Source organism: Lithobates pipiens, unplaced genomic scaffold (assembly GCF_037356315.1).
Source record: "Lithobates pipiens isolate NorthernLeopardFrog02 unplaced genomic scaffold, aLitPip1_a1.2 Scaffold_18, whole genome shotgun sequence".
NCBI lineage: Eukaryota > Metazoa > Chordata > Amphibia > Anura > Ranidae > Lithobates > Lithobates pipiens.
Genome location: NW_027507758.1, coordinates 88,770,871 through 88,794,692, shown reverse-complemented (window position 1 = coordinate 88,794,692; position 23,822 = coordinate 88,770,871).

Below are 23,822 nucleotides of genomic sequence, written 5' to 3'. Positions count from 1 at the left end.
GGAATAATGGATAGGGCACTTGAGGAAGAACAGCGGGAGGACTTCCTTACCTCTCAAGGCCCCCTTTATCCAGATAGCATTCTTGTGGGCCCACCAAACACACAGGAAGAAGAGGAGGATGAGGGGGATTGTGTCAGCATCAATGTAGAGGATAACACTCAACAGCAGTCTTCAAGGGATGGTTTTCAGTCCCCAGAAACCCAAGGAGTTGTACGTGGCTGGGAGGAGGTAGTTACAGATTATGTGATCCTTAGTGACCCAGAGGACTCAGAATCATATGCCTTTGCAAACTTATGCTGCAGGGCCTCCTGGATTCTGCAAAACCTATGCAAGGACCCTTGGATTCGTGGAATCAAGTAGAGGGATCATTACTGGCTAGCAACCCTTCTTGATCCACGTTACAAAAGTAAGGTTGCAGAACTCTCCCTGCCTCCACAGAGGGAGCAGAGGATGAAACATCTTCATCATTACTGGCTGGCAACCGTTCTTGATCCACGTGACAAGGGTAAGGTTGCATAACTCACCCTGCCTTCGCAGAGGGAGCAGAGGATGAAACATCTTCAGGAGGCCTTGAAGAAAGGTTTGTGCAATGCATTTCCAGACCGGCTAGGTTACAATTTCCTGGTGCTGGACAACGTGTTGCTGAGGCTACGTTCAGTCAGTGAAAGAGCGGTGGAGAAGGTGGCCGGCTGACCGATGCCTTTAAACACTTTTTCAGTCCTCAGTGCCAAGGTCTGATCGGTTCAAGAAACCATCGCCAGCATCTGAATTACATGGTGCAGGAATATCTAGGAGCAAGAGTAGACTTGGAGGCAGAGCATCCACTGGATTACTGAGTCTTGAAGATAGACCACTGGCCAGAACTTGCTCAATGTGCATTTGAGCTACTGGCCTGTCCTGCATCCAGAGTTCTTTCTGAACACACATTCAGTGCTGCTGGAGGGTTTGTAACAGATCATAGAGTGTGTCTGTCCACAGACTACATTGATTGGCTCACATTCACAAAAATGAATCAGTCTTGGATCTGCAGCTATCAAGCACTTGATGCTGATGTAACTGATTGAATTTTCTATAGATGTGGGATCCCTTGAAGACTGCCTTTGCTGACTATCCTATTCCTCCTCAATCTTGATGATGTTAGCCTCCTACAATGTTTTTGGTTAAGGCACCACCACCACCACCCAAAGGCCATTTTCTGCCCTGTTTAACAGGGGCATGTAATTACAATTTTTTATATAATAATTCAACACAGGGTCTGTTCCTGCACCCAACAAGAGTATCTGTGAAGGGTTACCACCAACACCACCCAAGGCCCAATTTTTCTGCTTCTGTTTAACAGGGGCATGAAATTACAATTTTTGATATATTTCAACGCAGGGCTCATTCCTGCGCCCCAACAAGAGTATCTGTGAGGGGTTACAGTGTTGTGGCACCACCACCACCCAAGGCCCAATTTTTCTGCCCCTGTTTAACAGGGGCATGTAATTATAATTTTTGATATAATATTTCAATGCAGGGCCTGTTCCTGCGCCCAACAAGAATAACTGTGAGGGGTTACAGTGTTGTGGCACCACCACCACCACCCAAGGGCCAATTTTTCTGCCCCTGTTTCATGTAATTACAATTCTTGATAAATTATTGCATGGCAGGGCCCATTCCTGCACCCAACAAGTGTAACTGTGAGGGCTTACAGTGTTGTAGCACCACCACCACCAAAGGCCCAATTTTTCTGCCCCTGTTTAACAGGGACATGTAATTACAAATCTTGATATAATATTTCAACGCAAGGCCCGTTCCTGCGCCCAACAAGATTAACTGTGAGGGCTTACAGTGTTGTGGCACCACCACCACCAAAGGCCCAATTTTCCTGCCCCTGTTTAACAGGGGCATATATTACAATTTGTGATATATTATTTCACAGAAGGGCCCGTTCCTGCGCCCACCAAGAGTAACTGTCAGGGCTCACAGTGTTGTGCCACCACCACCACCAAAGGCCACATTTTTCTGCCCCGTTTAACAGTTATGACCCTGTTTAGTAGTTATGGCCTGAAGCCCATAACTACTAACATACAAACAGGAAGTTGCATTTAACATCCTCCTATAATGACAGAGACCCTGGATACTTTCTTTTCAAAAGTTTTATTGGTAACAAGTACAGTACAGAAGAAAAAAGTACAGTATAGGCGTAGCTTAATACGGTGTGCATAAACAATTTAGTTCAACAGTAACACAAGTACTTTGCGCATTTCTCTTAATCGTGTACAATTGTGAGTTACAAACAATATGAGGTTAAAGCCTCAACCAAAGTAAACCATATTAAACAGGGTTCCATTGTATAGTTGGGAGGATCAAGAGAGCTAAACCTTAGGGGTGAACGTACATGTCAACCGGAAATGTAGCGAAGGGGGGGGGCAATAGGAGGGGGAAAAAGGAAGAAAAAGAAAGGAAGAATACTAAGTTGGGTAAGTAAGGCTCGGGAAAAGGACAAGAGGGAGGGAGAAAGGAAGTGGCCGGGCCACCCATGCGGACCCACATTGATATGCTTTTTAGATTTTTGGTATAATAATGCAAATCACGGTATCAGTAGGTGGTCATCAAAATTTGGGGGTAGGAAATGATCAATCCAGGGTTGCCATACTCTGACATGACGAGGGATCTTATCCATTATAGTGGCTTCGATCTTACTGTGGATCATCGCCCGGGTGACCCTATTCTTAACCTCGGCTATATGTAAAGTAGGGCTTTTCCACGCCTTAGCGATGGTCTGCTTGGCCGCTGTGGTGACTTGTAAAAACAGTCGCTGTTGAGCTTTAGTGAGGTCTGTAGAGATGTTGTTGAGGAGGGCCAACAACGGGACGGGATTAAAAATATCTCGAAACAATTTGGAGATCATTTGGAACACTGTCGCCCAGAAGTCATGCACGATGGGACAGGTCCACCAGATATGCAGGTGGGTGCCCCGCTCTCCACAGTTCCGGAAACAGTTTGGGGAGTATGACGGTAAGAATTTGGCAATCCGGACTGGCACTAAGTACCAGCGCATAAGAACTTTATAGTTTGCTTCGAGGGCGACAATGTTCTGAGAGGATATCCTAGTATTATCCCAAATTGTGGCCCAGTCTTCACGCCCCAGCTTGACCCTGGATACTTTGTCTGCTATCTCCTGTTAGCAACACCCATGGTCAGAATATATCATGTAAATCCTGGGGAAATCCAAATACCAGATGGCACCCTAGCCTTAGGTGAAAGGAAGCTGATCATCACTATATACTTGGGACAGGGTGTTTACATACACATCATTGAAAAGATTCTAAATGTATCAACACACCATGTGGTAATGTGGATACAGCATTACAAGTAGAAATGTGCCACATCCTAAATTCAGACTTTAAGCAAAGAAAAACAAATTTGAGCTATGGACATTTTAGACACAGTACCACTATTTGTTTAATTAAAAAATAAAATTTTTATTTACAAAAAAAAATACACAGTAATTACCAAAAGACATAAATTATTACAAAATTGATCAGAGAATAGTCCATAATATGTTACCGCTGTTTTAACACAATGTTATAATGGTGAGAACCACCAGTAAACATTCTAGGCAGTGAAGTAGTAAGTAATCCAAAATGGCGGAACATCAAAAGGGATTGAAATATGATGTTATGCTCGACATGTTTTGCATGTCCTCACGCTTCTTCCGGAGTTAATTCTGACCAACTAATAGGATAGAAGATAAATACAATATAATAATTTGTAGAAATAATACAAAAATATAATTTATGCAATGAAGAAAAAATAAGAAGGGAAGTAAAAAAACAAAAGAAGGGAGATCAGAATGATGATCAAGCACAATCCGGCAAAAAAAAAAATTTACCACTTGAAGTACATACACATCATTACATACTAAAAGAAAATAAACAATATTATGCAGATCAGTGTACATTCTTTGCATTCCTTGGTACCAGAATAAATGAACTGCTGCTATCATGCTTGAGAGTTACATCACATTGGCTCAGCCAATTTAGAGGAGCAAAGACCACAAACACAGAAGAAAACAGAGAGAGAAAAATGGAGATTGTGGATATTGCTTTGCTGAAGGTGAGTATAGTTCAGGTTTAGATGAAGTGCTGACTGTCATTTTATAAAATGTACTAGTAGGCTTCATTGGCTTTTTAGTAAGCTTCAGCATTAAAATGTACTGGACATGTACAGAAACTATACTGTCAATCTACCTCATACTGAGCAAAGGGATACTTTGAAATAAAATATCTGAAAAACAGGAAAGGCACTCAATAAAGTATATAAGGGAGACTATTTAAAGATATGGGAAAGAAGCTAGCAGGGGACTGGAGGGTAACCAACCCCCGGGATTTTTAAGACGGTACCAAATGTATAGACAGTAAATAAAAATCAGTGAAGTTTTATTAAATATACAAAAGCATTTCCAAGAAAGGAAAAATTCTAAGTATACAAAAGCTGGTGCAGAATCATACAGAACTCCACATATTACCACATTTGTATATTATTTACGCTGCATTATTTCTTTCTACATGTTTCGCTCTTCTTAGCTTCTTCAGGACATTGCAGCATGCACCGATATATAGAAAAACTGAAAATATACAAAAATAATCAATTAAAAAGAAGAATTTTTTGAGACAATCAAAATTCAAAGCACACATTCAATTTATTGAAATAACGCATCCGCTCTGATCTCACTTGACCAGGACAGCTACATACTTTAGCAGTTAAATTTATCAGGACAAGGACATAACTATAAATAGACAATAAAGTGATTGCAAAACATTAAATTTTTGGATACACTCCAATATTATAGGCATACACAGGTAGTAACAAAACTTTCCAATTTGTGGATTACAGTTAGGTTTTTATAAAGTGGCCGCCTTACCCCTTAGGTCTGTGAGTTCATATTTGTTTATCACAGTATTGAAGTCAGTTGTTGACAAGTGAAGAAAATCACAACATATACACGAAATATAGTAAGAATGCCATTGAGGAGCCTCGACTGTAGAGGCACGAGAAAAAGGCACGAGAAAAAGAATAAAATACATCTAAATTTCTAAGTTTAAAATTGAATAACAGGTGGTGATCGGATAAAAAAGCCTACCTGGAAAGTGTCCAGGAAGTAACTGTATTAGAGCCAATTTAGGGGTATCAAACGACAAGTGATTTTAAAATCATCCGAGTGCTGTCAGATATAGTTGAAAAATATATATTGAGGCAAAAAACATTTACCTATGCAGATCTAAAACAAGAGAAAAAAAGAGAAAATCTTTCATCAATGAGTACCATCATTGGGCTTGGAATCAGGGTGAAGTTACCCAGCTGAACTTAGAAGAAAATCTTCTAAGTCCCACACAAGTTTCAGACTCATACCTGTTTTCAAAACGATGTTTAAACCAGTGTGGTTAAGTTTCAGTCCACTTCCGAGTGTCCGGGGGGTCCCTCTCCGTCAATTGCCTGGCCGGCACTGACGGAGCTGGCGTTTTATCTCGTGGCTCCAGCCCGGCGGCGTCTGACGTCACCGCCGGGCTGCGGGCATATCTTCAAAAAGGACTTCCTTGCTGCGCGCACGTGTGGTATTACGCATGCGCGAAGGACGTAATTTACGTCATTACAGCGCATCGGCCATTTTGGAAAATGGCAAGAGTCAAGGCTTTGCCCACCATTGTCTGCCTGCGCCTGCGCTGATAACGACAACAGCGTCTTTCAAATGCAGGCGACCATGAAGGAAATTGGCAGTATACCTAATTGTATACCAGACAGATAAATAAGCTGCATGAGCACGGGGAACGGAATGGCAGGGTAATATTGCCAACCTCTGAAAATTCCCCGGTTCCAAAGAATGGCAAAAAGGAAATTGCAGACAGCGGGCAAATAAATCCTCTCACTTAGAGTAGGGGCAAGCTGGCAAAGCTTTTAATTGGCTAAATAAGCTTGCCCCGGGGCGCCCGTACAGACTCACTAAGAAGGAAAATATAAAGGCTCCTCGTGGCAATTCAAAGTCATAAACAATATTCATTAAACATTGATATACAAAAAAATCATATTGAACACAAATGTGTATTGAAATGTACTCACATCCTATGGGGCTGAAGGAAAGGAAAAACAAAAACAGGCACAAACACAAACACAAAAAAAAATATATATATACAGTGGTGTTTGCCCCCTTCCTCATTTCCTGTTCCTTTGCATGTTTGTCACACTTAAGTGTTTCGGAACATCAAACCAATTTAAACAATAGTCAAGGACAACACAAGTAAACACAAAATGCAATTTGTAAATGAAGGTGTTTATTATTAAAGGTGAAAAAAAATCCAAACCATCATGGCCCTGTGTGAAAAAGTGATTGCCCCCCTTGTTAAAACATTCTATAACTGTGGTTGTCCACACCTAAGTTCAATTTCTCTAGCCACACCCAGGCCTGATTATTGCCACACCTGTTCACAATCAAGGCATCACTTAAATAGGAGCTGCTTGACACAGTAAGGTCCACCAGAAGATCCTTAAAAGCTACACATCATGCCGAGACCCAAAGAAATTCAGGAACAATTGAGAAAGAAAGTAATTGAGATCTAACAGTCTGGAAAGGGTTATAAAGCCATTTCCAAAGCTTTAGGAATCCAGCGAACCACAGTGAGAGCCATTATCCACAAATGGCGAAGACATGGTACAGTGGTGAACCTTCCCAGGAGTGGCCGGCCGCCCAAAATTACCCCAAGAGCGCAGCGACGACTCATCCAAGAGGTCACAAAAGACCCCACAACAACGTCCAAGGAACTGCAGGCCTCACTTGCCTCAGTTAAGGTCAGCGTTCATGCCTCCACCATCAGGAAAAGACTGGGCAAAAATGGCCTGCATGGCAGAGTTCCAAGGAGAAAACCACTGCTGAGCAAAAAGAACATCAAAGCTCGTCTCAATTTCTCCACAACACATCTTGATGATCCCCAAGACTTTTGGGACAACATTCTGTGGACCGATGAGACAAAAGTGGAACTCTTTGGAAGGTGTGTGTCCAAGTATATCTGGCGTAGAAGGAACACTGCATTTCATAAAAAGAACATTATACCAACAGTAAAATATGGTGGTGGTAGTGTGATGGTCTGGGGCTGTTTTGCTGCTTCAGGACCTGGAAGACTTGCCGTGATAAAAGGAACTATGAATTCTGCTGTCTACCAAGAGATCCTGAAGGAGAATGTCCGACCATCTGTTCGTGTACTCAAGCTGAAACGAACTTGGGTTCTGCAGCAGGACAATGATCCTAAACACACCAGCAAATCCACCACCGAATGGCTGAAGAAAAACAAAATGAAGACTTTGGAGTGGCCTAGCCAAAGTCCTGACCTGAATCCTATTGAGATGTTGTGGTATGACCTTAAAAAGGCCATTCATGCTCGAAAACCCTCTAATGTAACTGAATTAGGACAATTCTGCAAAGATGAGTGGGCCAAAATTCCTCCAGGACGCTGTAAAAGCCTCATTGCACGTTATCGCAAACGCTTGTTTGCAGTTGTTGCTGCTAAGGGTGGCCCAACCAGTTATTAGGTTTAGGGGGCAATCACTTTTTCACACAGGGCCATGATGGTTTGGATTTTTTTTCACCTTTAATAATAAACACCTTCATTTACAAATTGCATTTTGTGTTTACTTGTGTTGTCCTTGACTATTGTTTAAATTGGTTTGATGTTCCGAAACACTTAAGTGTGACAAACATGCAAAGGAACAGGAAATGAGGAAGGGGGCAAACACTTTTTCACACCACTGTACATCCTGAGTCATGGCTAATTTGCTTGAAATTTAAATTTAGAGAAAAGACTTGAAACTAAACGCATCATTGAGCCCAGGAGACCGAGTAGCTCCTAGATTGAATATCCACCTGGTCTCTCGTTGCAAGAGAATACGATTATAATCACCCCCTCTTTCTCCCGTGGGGACATATTCCAGTGGGAAGAAGTGCATGAGGTTGTCGTTAAACTGATGATGTAAACCAAAGTGTCGACTGATTGGAGTCTCCATCTTCTTCCCCCGCACCAGGGACACATGGTCCCTGATGCGTTGGAAAAAGGGACGCTTGGTTTTGCCTATATAAAAGGCATCGCACTGGCAAATCATAATATACACTATGCCCACCGATTGGCACGTCACTGCGAATTTGGGCTTGAACACATGACCATTAGGCAGTAATATAGACCCAGATGCATGTAGGTACCTACAAAAACCACATTTGTGGCAGGGAGCACATCCCTTTTGTTTTTTTCCCACTGTTGGGAGAGGGGTAAAGTGGCTCTGGACTAGGGAATCCTTCAGAGAACGTGACCTTCTGTAGGTGATTCGCGGGTGATCCGGAAGATGTTTAGCTAATACTGGACCCCCCTTCAGAAGATACCAATATCTCTGAAGGATCCCTTTTACTTGCGAGTGTTGTTCATTAAATGTAGTAATGAATCTAACACCAGAGGCCATTTTAGGTGGTCTGTGACAATGTATTAAGACGGCCCTGTTTTGTTTCCTAGCTTGCGTGTATGCCCTTTTTAGGCTTTTATTGCTGTAGCCCCTTTGGTGTAGGTGCAACCTTAGTTTCCTAGCCTCCAGAGCAAAGTCTTCTTGATTACTACAGTTACGTCTGAGACGAAGGTACTGCCCATAGGGAATACTCGATATCAGAGGGGACGGGTGTGAACTTGATGCATGTAGTAGCGAATAAGCCACGGTGGTTTTTCGGTGGAGAGTGGATTGGATCTCACCCCTCCAATAGATCCACAAAGGTGGCTAAGTCTGTCTCATTGCCTATCCAAATGAAAAAAATGTCATCAATAAATCTCCGCCACATTGGAATTAAATCAAAAAATCTCTGAAGATTTTCCTGACGAAAAATTTGACGCTCCCATCCCCCCAGGTACAGGTTGGCGTATGAGGGAGCACACTTAGTCCCCATAGCCACCCCCTGCACCTGGAGGTAATGGGAGCGCCCAAACATAAAGATATTGTTAGTGAGGATGAAACGTAGGAGATCCAACCTAACTATATGAGGTTCATTTTGGATCTCCTACGTTTCATCCTCACCAACAATATCTTTATGTTTGGGCGCTCCCATTACCTCCAGGTGCAGGGAGTGGCTATGGGGACTAAGTGTGCTCCCTCATACGCCAACCTGTACCTGGGGGAATGGGAGCATCAAATTTTTCGTCAGGAAAATCTTCAGAGATTTTTTGATTTAATTCCAATGTGGCGGAGCTTTATTGATGACATTTTTTTCATTTGGACAGGCAATGAGACAGACTTAGCCACCTTTGTGGATCTATTGGGGGTTAATTCCTTCAATCTTAGATTCACCATGGAAAAAAGCCTCTCCAGATTAACTTTTTTGGATGTACAAATCTTCGCTGATTTGGAGGGGTGAGATCCAATCCACTCTCCACCGAAAAACCACCGCGGCTAATTCGCTACTACATGCATCAAGTTCACACCCGTCCCCTCTGATATCAAGTATTCCCTATGGGTAGTACCTTCATCTCAGACGTAACTGTAGTAATCAAGAAGACTTTGCTCTGGAGGCTAGGAAACTAAGGTTGCGCCTACTCCAAAGGGGCTACAGCAATAAAAGCCTAAAAAGGGCATACACGCAAGCTAGGAAACAAAACAGGGCCGTCTTAATACATGGTCACAGACCACCTAAAACGGCCTCTGGTGTTAGATTCATTACTACATTTAATGAACAACACTCGCAAGTAAAAGGGATCCTTTAGAGATATTGGTATCTTCTGAAGGGGGATCCAGTATTAGCTAAACATCTTCCGGATCACCCGCGAATCACCTACAGAAGGTCACGTTCTCTGAAGGATTCCCTAGTCCAGAGCCACTTTACCCCTCTCCCAACAGTGGGAAAAAAACAAAAGGGATGTGCTCCCTGCCACAAATGTGGTTTTTGTAGGTACCTACATGCATCTGGGTCTATATTACTGCCTAATGGTCATGTGTTCAAGCCCAAATTCGCAGTGACGTGCCAATCAGTGGGCATAGTGTATATTATGATTTGCCAGTGCGATGCCTTTTATATAGGAAAAACCAAGCGTCCCTTTTTCCACCACATCAGGGACCATGTGTCCCTGGTGCGGGGGAAGAAGATGGAGACTCCAATCAGTCGACACTTTGGTTTACATCATCAGTTTAACGACAACCTCATGCACTTCTTCCCACTGGAATATGTCCCCCCGGGAGAAAGAGGGGGTGATTATAATCGTATTCTCTTGCAACGAGAGACCAGGTGGATATTCAATCTAGGAGCTACTCGGTCTCCTGGGCTCAATGATGCATTTAGTTTCAAGCCTTTTCTCTAAATTTAAATTTCAAGCAAATTAGCCATGACTCAGGATGTATATATATATATATATATATATTTTTTTTTTTAAATCACTTGTCGTTTGATACCCCTAAATTGGCTCTAATACAGTTACTTCCTGGACACTTTCCAGGTACGCCTTTTATCCGATCACCACCTGTTATTCAATTTTAAACTTAGAAATTTAGATGTATTTTATTCTTTTTCTTGTGCCTCTACAGACTCCGGGGGAATGTCGAGGCTCCTCAATGGCGTTCTTACTATATTTCGTGTATATGTTGTGATTTTCTTCACTTGTCAACAACTGACTTCAATACTGTGATAAACAAATATGAACTCACAGACCTAAGGGGTAAGGCGGCCACTTTATAAAAACCTAATTGTAATCCCAAAATTGGAAAGTTTTGTTACTACCTGTGTATGCTTATAATATTGGAGTGTATCCAAAAATGTAATGTTTTGCAATCACTTTATTGTCTACTTATAGTTATGTCCTTGTCCTGATAAATTTAACTGCTAAAGTATGTAGCTGTCCTGGTCAAGTGAGATCAGAGCGGATGCGTTATTTCAATAAATTGAATGTGTGCTTTGAATTTTGTGGGACACATTGATTGTCTCAAAAAATTCTTCTTTTTAATTGATTATTTTTGTATATTTTCAGTTTTTCTATATATCGGTGCATGCTGCAATGTCCTGAAGAAGCTCAGAAGAGCGAAACATGTAGAAAGAAATAATGCAGCATAAATAATATACAAATGTGGTAATATGTGGAGTTCTGTATGATTCTGCACCAGCTTTTGTATACTTAGATTTGCCATATTGTGTTTACATGAAAATTTTTCCCTTCTTGGAAATGCTTTTGTATATTTAATAAAACTTCATTGATTTTTATCTACTGTCTATACATTTGGTACCGTCTTAAAAATCCCGGGGGTTGGTTACCCTCCAGTCCCCTGCTAGCTTATTTCCCATATCTTTAAATATTCACTAACTGGGATGTGGTACCTTTTTATTCATTTATCATTTGACCAATAACCTCATATATATATATATATATATATATATCTTTTGTCTATATAAGGGAGACATTTAAATAAAATGCAGTACAGCTCTTTAATATGGGCAAATTTGCACAGGTTTTTATCCATTTAAAAACCTGCAGGTACAGAAAAATACCTATTGATCTACCAAAATGTACACAACTTCTATTTTTTTTTTGTGGGCTGAAAACACAAAAAGGTGCCAGTCCTGCCCTGTTGACTTTTACTAAACTACTGAATCCCCCCTCATCTCCACAACATAGAGAGCAATTGTTCTGTAGTCCAAGATACAAAATGGAAAGGCTGGTTAGGCTCCTTGAAATAACACAGAATGTGTACAACAGAACACAGGACAGCTCTAAATTTCTGGCTTGATCAAAAGGTACTTTTTTTGTACTTATCGAACATATATAACTACACACTTTCAATGCTGTATTATCAACATCTCAGTAAGCACCACCACCCTTTGCCAATCCCTTCACAGAGTTCCCCTTGCCCATCAAATAAAATTTAAATACTAACAACATACAAAGTCATCCACAACTCTACTCCAAGCTACATCACTAATCTTATCTCAAATTATCACCCAAACCATCCTTTTTGCTCCACCCAGGACCTACTGCTCTTTAGCCCACTCAAAACCTCCACCCATGCTCAACTGCGGGCCTTCTCTAGAGCCTCTCCCATTCTCTGGCACTTCCTACCCCTAACTGGCTAACTCTATTTTTAGGAAAGCCTATACTGCCTACATCTAAAAGTGGACTTTTACTTTTCCCTATCAGATCATCCTTTAATGTTATCACCTTATCATCCTTCTTGATTGTAAGGGATGAGCTGGACACATGTGGGTTTGGTTCGCAGAGGTTCGGTCAAACATAATAAAACTTTGGATGCCGAATCGGGACCCTATTGAAGTCCATGGGAGCTGAATTTATCAAATCAGTTTTCTTAATTTTTAAGACTAATTGCCTAGGGTTTTGACAAAAAGGGGACATGTACAAGTGCAAAAACAATAACTAGAAAATATTGTTTTGCAGTGAATTTAATGAAGCTGAAAATACAATATTAACCACCTCAATACATGGCACTTACATCTCCTTGCTGCCCAGGCCATTTTTCAGCTTTCAGTGCTGTCACACTTTGAATGACAATTGCGCGATCATGCTACACTGTAACTATGTGACATTTTTTATAATTTTATTCACCCAAATAGAGCTTACTTTTGGTGATATTTAATCACTCCTGGGTTTTTAATTTTTTCCTAAAAACAAAAGACCACAAAGTTAAAAAAAAAAAGTATTTCTTAGTTTCTGTCAGTAAATTTTGTAATTAGGTAATTTTTCTCCTTCACTGATGGGCGTTGATGAGGCAGCACTGAAGGGCGCTGATGAGTCAGCACTGATAGGCACTAATGAGGTGGCACTTATGGCTACTGATTAGGTGGCACTGATGAGGCGGCACAGATATGCCGCACTTATGGACACTGATAGGTGGCACTTATATGTGGCACTGATGAGCACTGATAGGGGGCACTGATGGTTGGCACTGGGCACAGATAGGTGGCACTGGTGGGCACAGATAGGTAGCACAGATAGGCGGCACTGAAGGGCAGCACTGATGGGCAATGATGGGCATTGATGGGTGGCATTGATGGGCAGCAGTGATGAGCATTGATGGGCACCAGTGATGGGCATTGATGGGCATCACTGATAGCGAGCACTGACTGGCATCACTGATGGCCACTGATTGCTGACACTTGTGGGCACTGATTTCAGGCACATATGGGCACATATTGGTGCCAATTGGGGGCACTGGTTGGCACTGATTGCTGGCAGTGGAATTGCTTGCATTGCTGGCATTGATGGCACTTAATTGTAATCAGGGCACAGATGATCAGTGCCCTGATTACATCCCTAGATGTCCTCTGTGAGGAGATGCCGCTGATCGGCTCTCCTCTCCTCACACTCTGAGGCGAGGAGCGCCGATTACCGGCACCTCTGTGTTCACAGGTGACCGCTTGTGACTGGACACAGCCGATTACATGGTTAAAGAGCCACAGCCACCAGATTGGGGGCAAGCCGCGTCCTAGCAACACAGAGCGGCCGCAATCTCCCTGGGGGTGCACGAGAGCGGTCGTTATGAAGGGCCGTCATATGACATCCACCCAGAACGAGAGCTGCGCCACCAGCGGGCTGGAAAAGGTTAAAGAGGAAGAGGTTAAAAATGAACTACTCCTTAAAAAAACTGCTTGGGTTTAATCTAAAGCTTCCTGTGAAGTGACACATTACCATGTAAACAAAGTAGTATAGCAAAATTGACATCTAAAAGGAACAAAGGAAAAGAATGCTGTTTAAAATTCTGTAAATTCACATTTCACTGCAAACTTCCTTCATTTTATTGGCCTCCTGGACCAGGGTTGTGCTTTCTGGATGATGCATGGCTACCCTACTTTCTCTCCTCTGAAGTACCTGCCATCATCCTAGGTGATTTTAACATTCCAATCAATGTTAATATACTGCAACCACTTCTCAACTATTCAACCTAACCTCCTCTTTTAACCTAACACAATGGACACAAACCACCACTCACTCCAAAGGCAATACTCGACTTTGTATTCTCCCTCCCATCACTGCACTTCCTGCAACCTCTCTAACACCCCCTTTCCTCTCTCTGATCACACCCTTATTCGTTTCACACTCTCCTTGTCTCCTACCTCCCATGCTGCCAACCCACAAACCACTACTCACAGAAATCTTCGCAACCTCAAACCTTCCCTTTTTCATTCTGCTACTGATGGCCTTTATGACAAAATCGCACCCCTGTCCTGCCAGACCTAACCACTTCTATCTACAACAGCACACTGTCATCCTCCCTAAACATACTTGCTCCTTTTTCTACACGCAGAACCATGCCCCATCTGCCACAACCCTGGCAAACAAACGACACCAGAAGTCTCGAGAGATGCAGCCCTGCTCTTGAGTGAGCATGGCATAAATCTAAATCCCTGCAAGACTTTACCCTCTACAAATCTGCCCTTATCAAATACAACTCCTGCCTCCACACTACATCACTCTCATCAATACCCTCTCATCCAACCTCATCAACTCTTTTCTACCCTTAATTCCTTACTTCACCCCCCACTGCCCCCACCCACCAACTTGCTTACCACTCAACAGATTGCTAACCATTTCAAAAGAAAAATCAACACAATTTGCAAGGAGATATCCGGTGTTCATCTTCCTCTTCTACCCAACACATTAGGTCCAATACCACACTCAATACTTTCCTCTTTCTGCCCAGTTACCACCGACAAAGTTGATAAACTCCTCTCCATGGTCCACCTCACCACCTGTCCCCTGAATCCTGTCCTGTGGATCCTGTCCCCTCACAATTACTGCGACCACCTTCCCACTCTATCCTAAACTCCCTAACCCACATCTTCAACCTGTCCCTCTCCTCCGACACCTTTCCTTCTCCACGCAAACATGCACTGGTTACCCCCATACTTAAAAAACCCTCACTAGACCCCACCTGTTTGAATAACTTAAGACTCCTCTCCCTGCTCCCATTTGCCTCCAAGCTCATCAAACGCCTTGTCCATGACCAAATGAGTCGCTACGTCACAGACAACAACCTTCTCGACCCCCTACAGTCCAGCTTCCGTCCACAACTGCCCTACTAAAACTCACCAATAGCCTACTAACTTCTAAAACCAATGGCCATTACTCCATACTCATACTCTTAGACCTCTCTGCTGCCTTCGACACAGTTGACCTCCTGATCCTCCTAAGCAAACTATTTTAGCACACTTTCAATGTCACTTACAACTCCATCTCCTCCGCTCCTCTTGCTCTTTCTGTTGGGGTACCCCAAGGCTCCATCCTTGGGCCCCTTCTATTCTCACTCTATACCTCTTCCGTGGGCCAGTTGATAACTTCCCATGGCTTCCAATACCACCTCTATGCCAACGACACCCAGATCTATCTCTCCACTCCTCAACTCTCCCCCTCAATCTCCTCACGAATCTCAAACTTGCTGAATGACATATCAATATGGATGTCACATCACTTTCTCAAACTCAATCTTTCTAAAACTGAGCTTGTTATATTTCCTCCTTCCCTCATCCCCTCCATGACTTTACCATTAAGATCAACAGTACAACCATTGGTCCCTCCACACATGCTAGGGTGCTGGGTGTAATCCTTGACTCTGACCTCTCCTTCAGCCCCCACATCCAATCACTGGCTTAATCCTGCCGCCTTAACCTCCACAACATCTCCAGAATCCAACCCTTCCTGACAAATGACATCACAAAGCAAATTATTTACTCATTGATTATTTCCCACCTTGACTACTGCAACTCTCTCCTTAATGGCCTACCCTTATGTACACTATCACCCCTTCATTCTATTATGAATGCTGCTGCTAGACTAATACACCTCACTAACCGATCCTTGACTGCTGCTCCTCTCTGCCAATCCCTTCACTGGCTTCCCCTACTCCACTGTATAAAATTCAGAATGCTAACCACAACATACAAGGCCATCCACAACATTGTCCCCAGCTACATCACCAACCTCATCTGCAGATATCGCCCAAATCGTCCCCTCAGCTCCTCCCAGGACCTCCTGCTCTCTAGCTCCCTTGTTACTTCCTCACATGCTTGCATTCAGGACTTCTCCAGAGCCTCTCCAATCCTCTGGAATTCCCTGCCCCAGTATGTCCGATCAGCCCCTAACCTGTCCTCTTTAGGAGATCCCTGAAATTTCACTTATTTAGGGAAGCCTATCCCTACCCACCTACGATCGACTTTCCGTACGCGCACACGCATTCGTGCCGCGGGTCGTCGTGGGCACGAGCGTCTTCCAACGCGCGCGGGTGCACGTCGATCGTATGTGCGCGCGGTACACGCACGCACGGACGAGCGTTAGCTCGATTGGCGCCAGTGGCCCTTTTTAAAGGCGCAGTTGCAGTGGTTCTGTGCTGTCTCGTCTGCAGCTAGTGCCTGAGAATACCTGTTTACCTACCTGCTACCCATCTGATATCTGACCCGGCTCCGTCTGACCTTGCTGACCTCTCCTGCTCCGACCCCGGCCTGTTTGACTCTTCTTGGACTGATTACCTGTTGCCGAACCTTGCTTGTACCTGATACCTCTGCTGTCTCCTGCCTGTTCCTGTATCTGCTACCTTACCTCCGGAGGATCCATCCATCCTGATCCAGTGGCCTGCAGCCTTCTGCTTCTCCGCTACAGAGAGTTCCTGCTTCAGAGGATCCTCATCTCCTGACACCTGCTGCTGCACCTGGCTGGACTCTCCTACCCCACTGTGCTCCGGTCTCTCTGTTCCCATTCCAGTGAGACCAGAACCAGAGCCGTAAGAGAGGTCCCCTTCCACTAAGTCAGACTCAATACCCGAAGTTCTTAACAGTACGAGACAGCCATGTCTGAGTCTGCGGAAGGGGCCTCCGCCATGAAGGAGATTTGCTCTCACCTTGCGGCTCTCACCCAGGCCGTGAAGTCCCTGCAGGATGGCTACACCAGATTGGAGGAGCGGGTCCAGCATCTCTCCATTTCAGAGTCTCCAGACACCACACCTCAGCCTCCTCCTGCCCAGCCTGCAGCTCATTCGACTGTCATGATGCTCCCACCTGAGCCTAGGGTTCCCATTCCGGAAAGGTTTTCTGGGGATCGCTCCAAGTTCCGGGCTTTTCGCAACGCCTGCCAGCTTTACTTTGCCCTCCAGCCCAGGACTTTTTCGCTGGAGGCGACTAAGGTGGGTTTCGTCATTTCTCTTTTGCAAGAAGAACCTCAGTCTTGGGCCCACCATCTCCTGGAGAATGACAGCCCCCTTACACAGACTCTCTCCACCTTCTTCGAAGGGATGGCACAGCTTTACGATGACCCCCAACGGGCTGCCACCGCAGAATCTGCATTAACTGCGCTCCAGCAAGGCCGTAGGACGGCCGAGGACTATGTCTCGGACTTTAGACGCTGGAGCGCAGATACCCAGTGGAATGAGTCGGCCCTTAGACACCAATTCCGCATGGGCCTGTCTGAAGGTCTCAAGGACGAGTTGGCTCGCGTTGGCGCTCCCGACGCCTTAGAGGACTTGATTGCTCTGGCCATTCAGATAGACCGCAGACTTCGCGAGCGTAGGGCCGAACGCTCCTCCCAACCACTGAGACCTGCCTGGATGACGGCCAGGACCCCATCTTCCACACCCTTCTTCTCTCCTCTCCCTCAAAGAGGACCTGCCAGCGTGCCTCCTGCTCCTGAGGAACCCATGCAGCTTGGACTTCTCCGACCTTCCCTGTCACCTGAAGAGCGAGCCCGCCGCCGTCAGATGAACTTATGCCTATACTGTGGCGGCTCCGGACATTATGTGGCCAACTGTCCGGTGAAGTCACGTAAGTGCCTTTCTTCAGTGTCTCGCAGTACCTGTATTTCTCCCTCCAACTCTCTCCATGTCGCCCTTCTGCTCTCGTTTCAGCTTTCGGGAAGAACGATCCACGTCAACGCCATCCTTGACTCCGGAGCCTGCGGTTGCTTCATTGATTCCGCCTTCACCGACCTACACTCCATTCCACTTAAGCAAAAGACCCATGGACTCGCTATCTTCTTGGCTGATGGTTCCCAGATTAAGTCCGGCCGAGTCACCCAGGAGACCCTTCCACTACCTACCTCCACCTTTTGCCAACACACGGAACTACTGATCCTTGATGTAATTTCATCCCCACTTTTTCCTGTGATTCTGGGCATCCCATGGCTGCAGGCCCACAATCCTTCCATTAACTGGACTTCGGGGGAGGTGAAGTTCCTCTCCTCTTACTGCCTGGACCACTGCTTTTCAGGGGCTTCTGAACAATCCGGAACTCTTCTCAGCCTAGACCCAGATCTGGACTTATGTCAATCCATCCCCGAGCCTTACCATGAGTTTCTGGACGTTTTCAGTAAGCGGGGGGCTGATTCCTTACCCCCGCATCGCCCCTATGACTGTCCCATTGAGCTCCTCCCTGGGGCAGAGATCCCGTTTGGACGAGTCTATCCGTTGTCCGAGAAAGAACAGGAGGCTCTGAAGACATACATCTCTGAGAACCTCCAAAAGGGGTTCATCCGGCACTCTACATCTCCTGCCGGGGCTGGAATATTTTTTGTTTCTAAGAAGGACCAGACCCTTCGACCCTGTGTGGACTACCGGGAACTGAACAGGGTCACAATTAAAAATCGCTACCCTCTACCCCTGATTCCAGAACTCTTCCAAAAGCTAAGGTCGGCCACCATCTTCACTAAGCTAGACTTGAGGGGAGCCTATAATTTGGTCCGCATTCGAGCAGGTGACGAATGGAAGACTGCATTCCGAACTCGTTTTGGGCACTACGAGTATCTGGTGATGCCTTTCGGGTTATGTAACGCCCCAGCTACCTTTCAGCACTTAATTAATGACGTCTTCCGGGACTTCTTGGATATCTTCGTCATCGTATACCTCGATGACATCCTGATCTTCTCTGGGTCCCTGGAGCAGCACCGGGGACACGTTGGCAGAGTATTGCTTCGGCTCCGACAACATGGCCTCTACGCTAAAGCCGAAAAGTGTAAATTCGAACAACAGGAGATCCAATTCCTCGGCCTTGAAATCTCTCCAGCGGGCATCAGGATGGACCCGCAGAAGGTCGCTGCTGTCCTCGAATGGCCAGCCCCCTCTGACAAGAAAGGCATCCAACGCTTTGTGGGCTTTGCCAACTTTTATAGAAAATTCATCAGGGGCTTCTCAGCCATTATCTCGCCCATCACCCAGCTCACCAAACTGAATACGCGCTTCCATTGGGGCCCTGAAGCCCAGGCCGCCTTCAAAAGACTTAAGGACCTGTTCACCTCTGCTCCTATCCTTAGCCACCTGGATCCATCTAGACCTTATATTCTGGAGGTAGACGCCTCCGAGATAGCAGTAGGGGCAGTGGTCTCCCAACGCTTAGGTAAAGACGACCTGATGCACCCCGTGGGGTTCTTTTCCCGAAAACTCTCTCCAGCGGAGAAGAATTATGATGTGGGCGACTGGGAGTTACTTGCCATCAAGTCTGCTTTGGAGGAGTGGAGATACTTACTCGAGGGGGCGGTACACCCCGTACTCATCTACACGGACCACAAGAACCTCAAGTACCTCCGTACCGCAAAACGCTTAAAACCTCGGCAGGCCCGCTGGGCCCTCTTTTTCTCCCGGTTCTGTTTCCACATAACCTATCGCCCTGGATCAAGAAACGTCAAACCTGATGCCCTTTCCCGTATGTTTGACAGCCCCAAGGACATCACACCCCCGGATACCATCCTCCCTGCCAACACCTTCCTACTCATTCAGCCAGATCTAGTGTCTCTGCTAAGGAGTGCTTCCTCCACATCTTCCTGTCCCCCGGGACTCTCACTAGCATCCAGAGAAGGTTTGTTTTGGAAGGATAACCTGATCTTCGTCCCCGAAGATGTGAGAATTAAGGTTCTGGGCCTCCTTCACGACCACCCACTTGCTGGGCACTTTGGTGTCCGTAAAACTTTTGAACTGGTACAGCGCTCCTTCTGGTGGCCAGGAATGAGGGAGTTTTGCAAGCAATACGTAAGTTCCTGCCCCGTATGCAATCGGAATAAAGTTCCCAGAATTCGGGCTTGGGGGCTGCTTAAACCTCTTCCCGCACCCGACCGCCCTTGGCGGATGATCACTATGGATTTTATTGTGGAACTTCCCCCGTCTGAGAACTGCACTGCCATCTTTGTAGTCTGTGACCGTCTGACCAAGATGGCACACTTCTTACCCTTAAGGGGAACCCCCTCCGCGACCGAGACTGCCCATGTCTTTATTAAAGAAATAGTCAGGCTCCACGGGGTGCCCACCAATATCGTGTCTGATAGAGGGGTTCAGTTCACCTCCCGTTTCTGGCGAGCCCTTTGTGAGTCTTTAAAGATCGAGTTGGCCCTGTCCTCTGCCTACCACCCACAGACCAATGGGCAAACGGAGCGCACCAATCAGACCCTCGAGCAGTATATTAGGTGCTTCTCTTCTTTTGTCCAAGACAATTGGGTTTCCCTGTTACCACTGGCGGAATTCGCCTACAACAATGCCAGCCATGCCACCACCGGGCAGTCCCCGTTCTTTGCCAATTACGGTTTTAACTTGTCTTTTCTCCCCGATGTTCTTACAGAATCTCATGTGCCAGCAGTACAGGATACGGTATCCTTTCTCCAGCAGAATAATCGGACCCTGCAGGAGGTCATAACCAAGGCTCAGGCTGACATCAAGAAGAGTTTTGACCGTGGAAGAAGCGGTGAATTGATCCTTCAAGTCGGGGACCAGGTATGGCTGTCTTCTTCTAATTTAAAACTAGCATGTCCCTCCAGGAAATTGGCACCCAAGTTTCTGGGCCCGTTTCCCGTTAAGAGGAGGATTAACGAGGTGTCTTATGAGTTGTCCCTGCCTGATTCCATGCGAATACACCCAGTTTTTCATGTAGCTCTTCTCAAGCCTGCTGTACCTGATCCCTTCCCTGGTAGAGAAACAAGGCCACCTGATCCCGTGCTGATTGATGGCAGCGAGGAATTTGAAGTGGAGGCCATTCTGGATTTCAGAAAACGACGGGGACAAGGTCAGTTTCTAATTAAATGGAAGGGCTACGGCCCGGAGGATAATTCTTGGGAACCTGCTTCCAATATACATGCCGATAGACTGATCCGAGCCTTCTTTGCTACACACCCGGAGAAAAGAGCCACTTGGGGCACCCGGAGGTTGCCCCTTGTGGGGGGGCAATGTCAGGAATCCGTCCGTTCCGTACGATCGACTTTCCGTACGCGCACACGCATTCGTGCCGCGGGTCGTCGTGGGCACGAGCGTCTTCCAACGCGCGCGGGTGCACGTCGATCGTATGTGCGCGCGGTACACGCACGCACGGATGAGCGTTAGCTCGATTGGCGCCAGTGGCCCTTTTTAAAGGCGCAGTTGCAGTGGTTCTGTGCTGTCTCGTCTGCAGCTAGTGCCTGAGAATACCTGTTTACCTACCTGCTACCCATCTGATATCTGACCCGGCTCCGTCTGACCTTGCTGACCTCTCCTGCTCCGACCCCGGCCTGTTTGACTCTTCTTGGACTGATTACCTGTTGCCGAACCTTGCTTGTACCTGATACCTCTGCTGTCTCCTGCCTGTTCCTGTATCTGCTACCTTACCTCCGGAGGATCCATCCATCCTGATCCAGTGGCCTGCAGCCTTCTGCTTCTCCGCTACAGAGAGTTCCTGCTTCAGAGGATCCTCATCTCCTGACACCTGCTGCTGCACCTGGCTGGACTCTCCTACCCCACTGTGCTCCGGTCTCTCTGTTCCCATTCCAGTGAGACCAGAACCAGAGCCGTAAGAGAGGTCCCCTTCCACTAAGTCAGACTCAATACCCGAAGTTCTTAACACCACCTAACAACTGTTCCCGAGCCACCCCCATTAAATCATTCCCCGCATCTATTACCTTTTGTACCACCACCCCCTACCTATAGAATGTAAGCTCAAGAGCAGGGCCCCCCTGTCTCTTCTTTACTGAGCTGTACTGTAATTGTGCTGCCCACCCTCTACATTGTAAAGAGCTGGGTAAACTGTTGGCACTATATAAATTGTGTATTATAATAATAATAATAATAATAGTAGTAATAATAATAATAATAATAATAATTTTGTGAGTAATGCAGTTGGGATCTGGTATGGGTTTTAGGCTGGAAGATAGAAAGAAAAGATGTTGATATGCTGACCTATCTGCTCACACGGCACATGGCAGGTCTCCAAAGCTGTCATTAGATTTATATACAAGTTTGTGTTTGAACTGAACCTTAAAGTGATTGTAAACCCCATTCATGAAAGTTGAACAAAGCAAATATATCTGCAGTGTTTACTTATCTCTCTCCAAAGCTCTAAGTGTTGTTTCTCTCTGGTGCTCCGTTCCTCTGTTATCAGCATGAGTCACTTCTGACAAGTTCTCCGACACATGAGATAACAGTAGCTGGAAATTTGTGTTGGGGAGGGAGCTTAGAGATAGATAAGCAGAGAGCTTGTCTATTCAGACTACAGCTCTACATGTTCTTTCATTCGTCTGCCTATGTGGAGGGGGGGTGTGTGCCTTTCCTCCAATCAGCTCTAACACAGTGTCAGTCCAGTATCCCCACCTACCCCATGTGCAACTGAAAGAGGAAGAAATATTTTTAACACAATCTGCACTTTTCAAAAAATTTAGAAAGGGGAAGACAGCAGATATAAAACTAAAACCTAATTCTGAGGATTTGTTTCATCTCTCTTTATCATCTGAGGCGGTTCACTTCACTGGGTATCTGTGAGGGTTTACAACCACTTTAACTACTTTAGTTTAGTTTTTAACTACTGGACGTTCAGGAACGTCCTTCAGAAGGAGGGGGATCGTGCGCGATCCCGATGCGCTTGTGTCACCCGGACACGGCACATCTCGGATCGGCAGGAGGGCTCTGTGATTGGCCCTCCTGATCACATGACGGCCGTGTCCAATCACAGCCATCATGTGATGTAAACAAACAGCCGGTTGCTAGGCAATCAGCTCTCCTCTCCTCACACGGAAGTTGTCGCTGAGGAGAGCAGATTGCTGCAGCCGGCTGATGATCAGTGAGTATGAGCTGTTTTTACAGCTTTTTACTCACTGATCACCAGTCTAGTATAAAACACACATGTCCCCATACATGTCCCCAAACACACACATGTCCCACACATGTCCCCAAATAATAAAAAGACATGTCCCCAAATAATAAAATCACGTCACCCACATATGTCCCACTAAAATCACATGTCCCAGCGATTATCTGCACACATATGTACGTGATCACCTGCAAACATCTGTACATGATCATTTGCGTACATATGTCCGTGATCACACAAACCAATTATTATACACTTAACGGATTTTTTTTTACCAAAAAGATGTAGCAGAATACATTTTGGCTTAAATTTACAACAAAATTAGATTTTATTGGATTTCTTTTAAAATATAAAGAAGAAAATATAGTTTTTTTTCAAAATTTCCGCTCTTTTTGTGCTTATATCGCAAAAAAAAAAAAAACTGAGTCATAAATAAATACCACCAAAATATAGCTCTATTTCTGCGAACAAAATGATAAAAATTTCATTTGGGTGCTGTGTAGCATGACCGCGCAATTGTCATTGAAAGAGTGAGAGCGATGAAAGTTGAAAATTGGGCTGGGAAGTGCCCTGTATTGTAGTGGTTCAGCTATTACAGTATATTATAATTTGTTATTATTATACAGGATTTATATAGTGCCAACAGTTTGCCTATATATCCTGAATAATAATAATAATAACAACAGGTTTAAAGGGAGCAAATAAAAGATGTTAATTGTTAGGGTTCACATTTTTTTAACTTTTAACT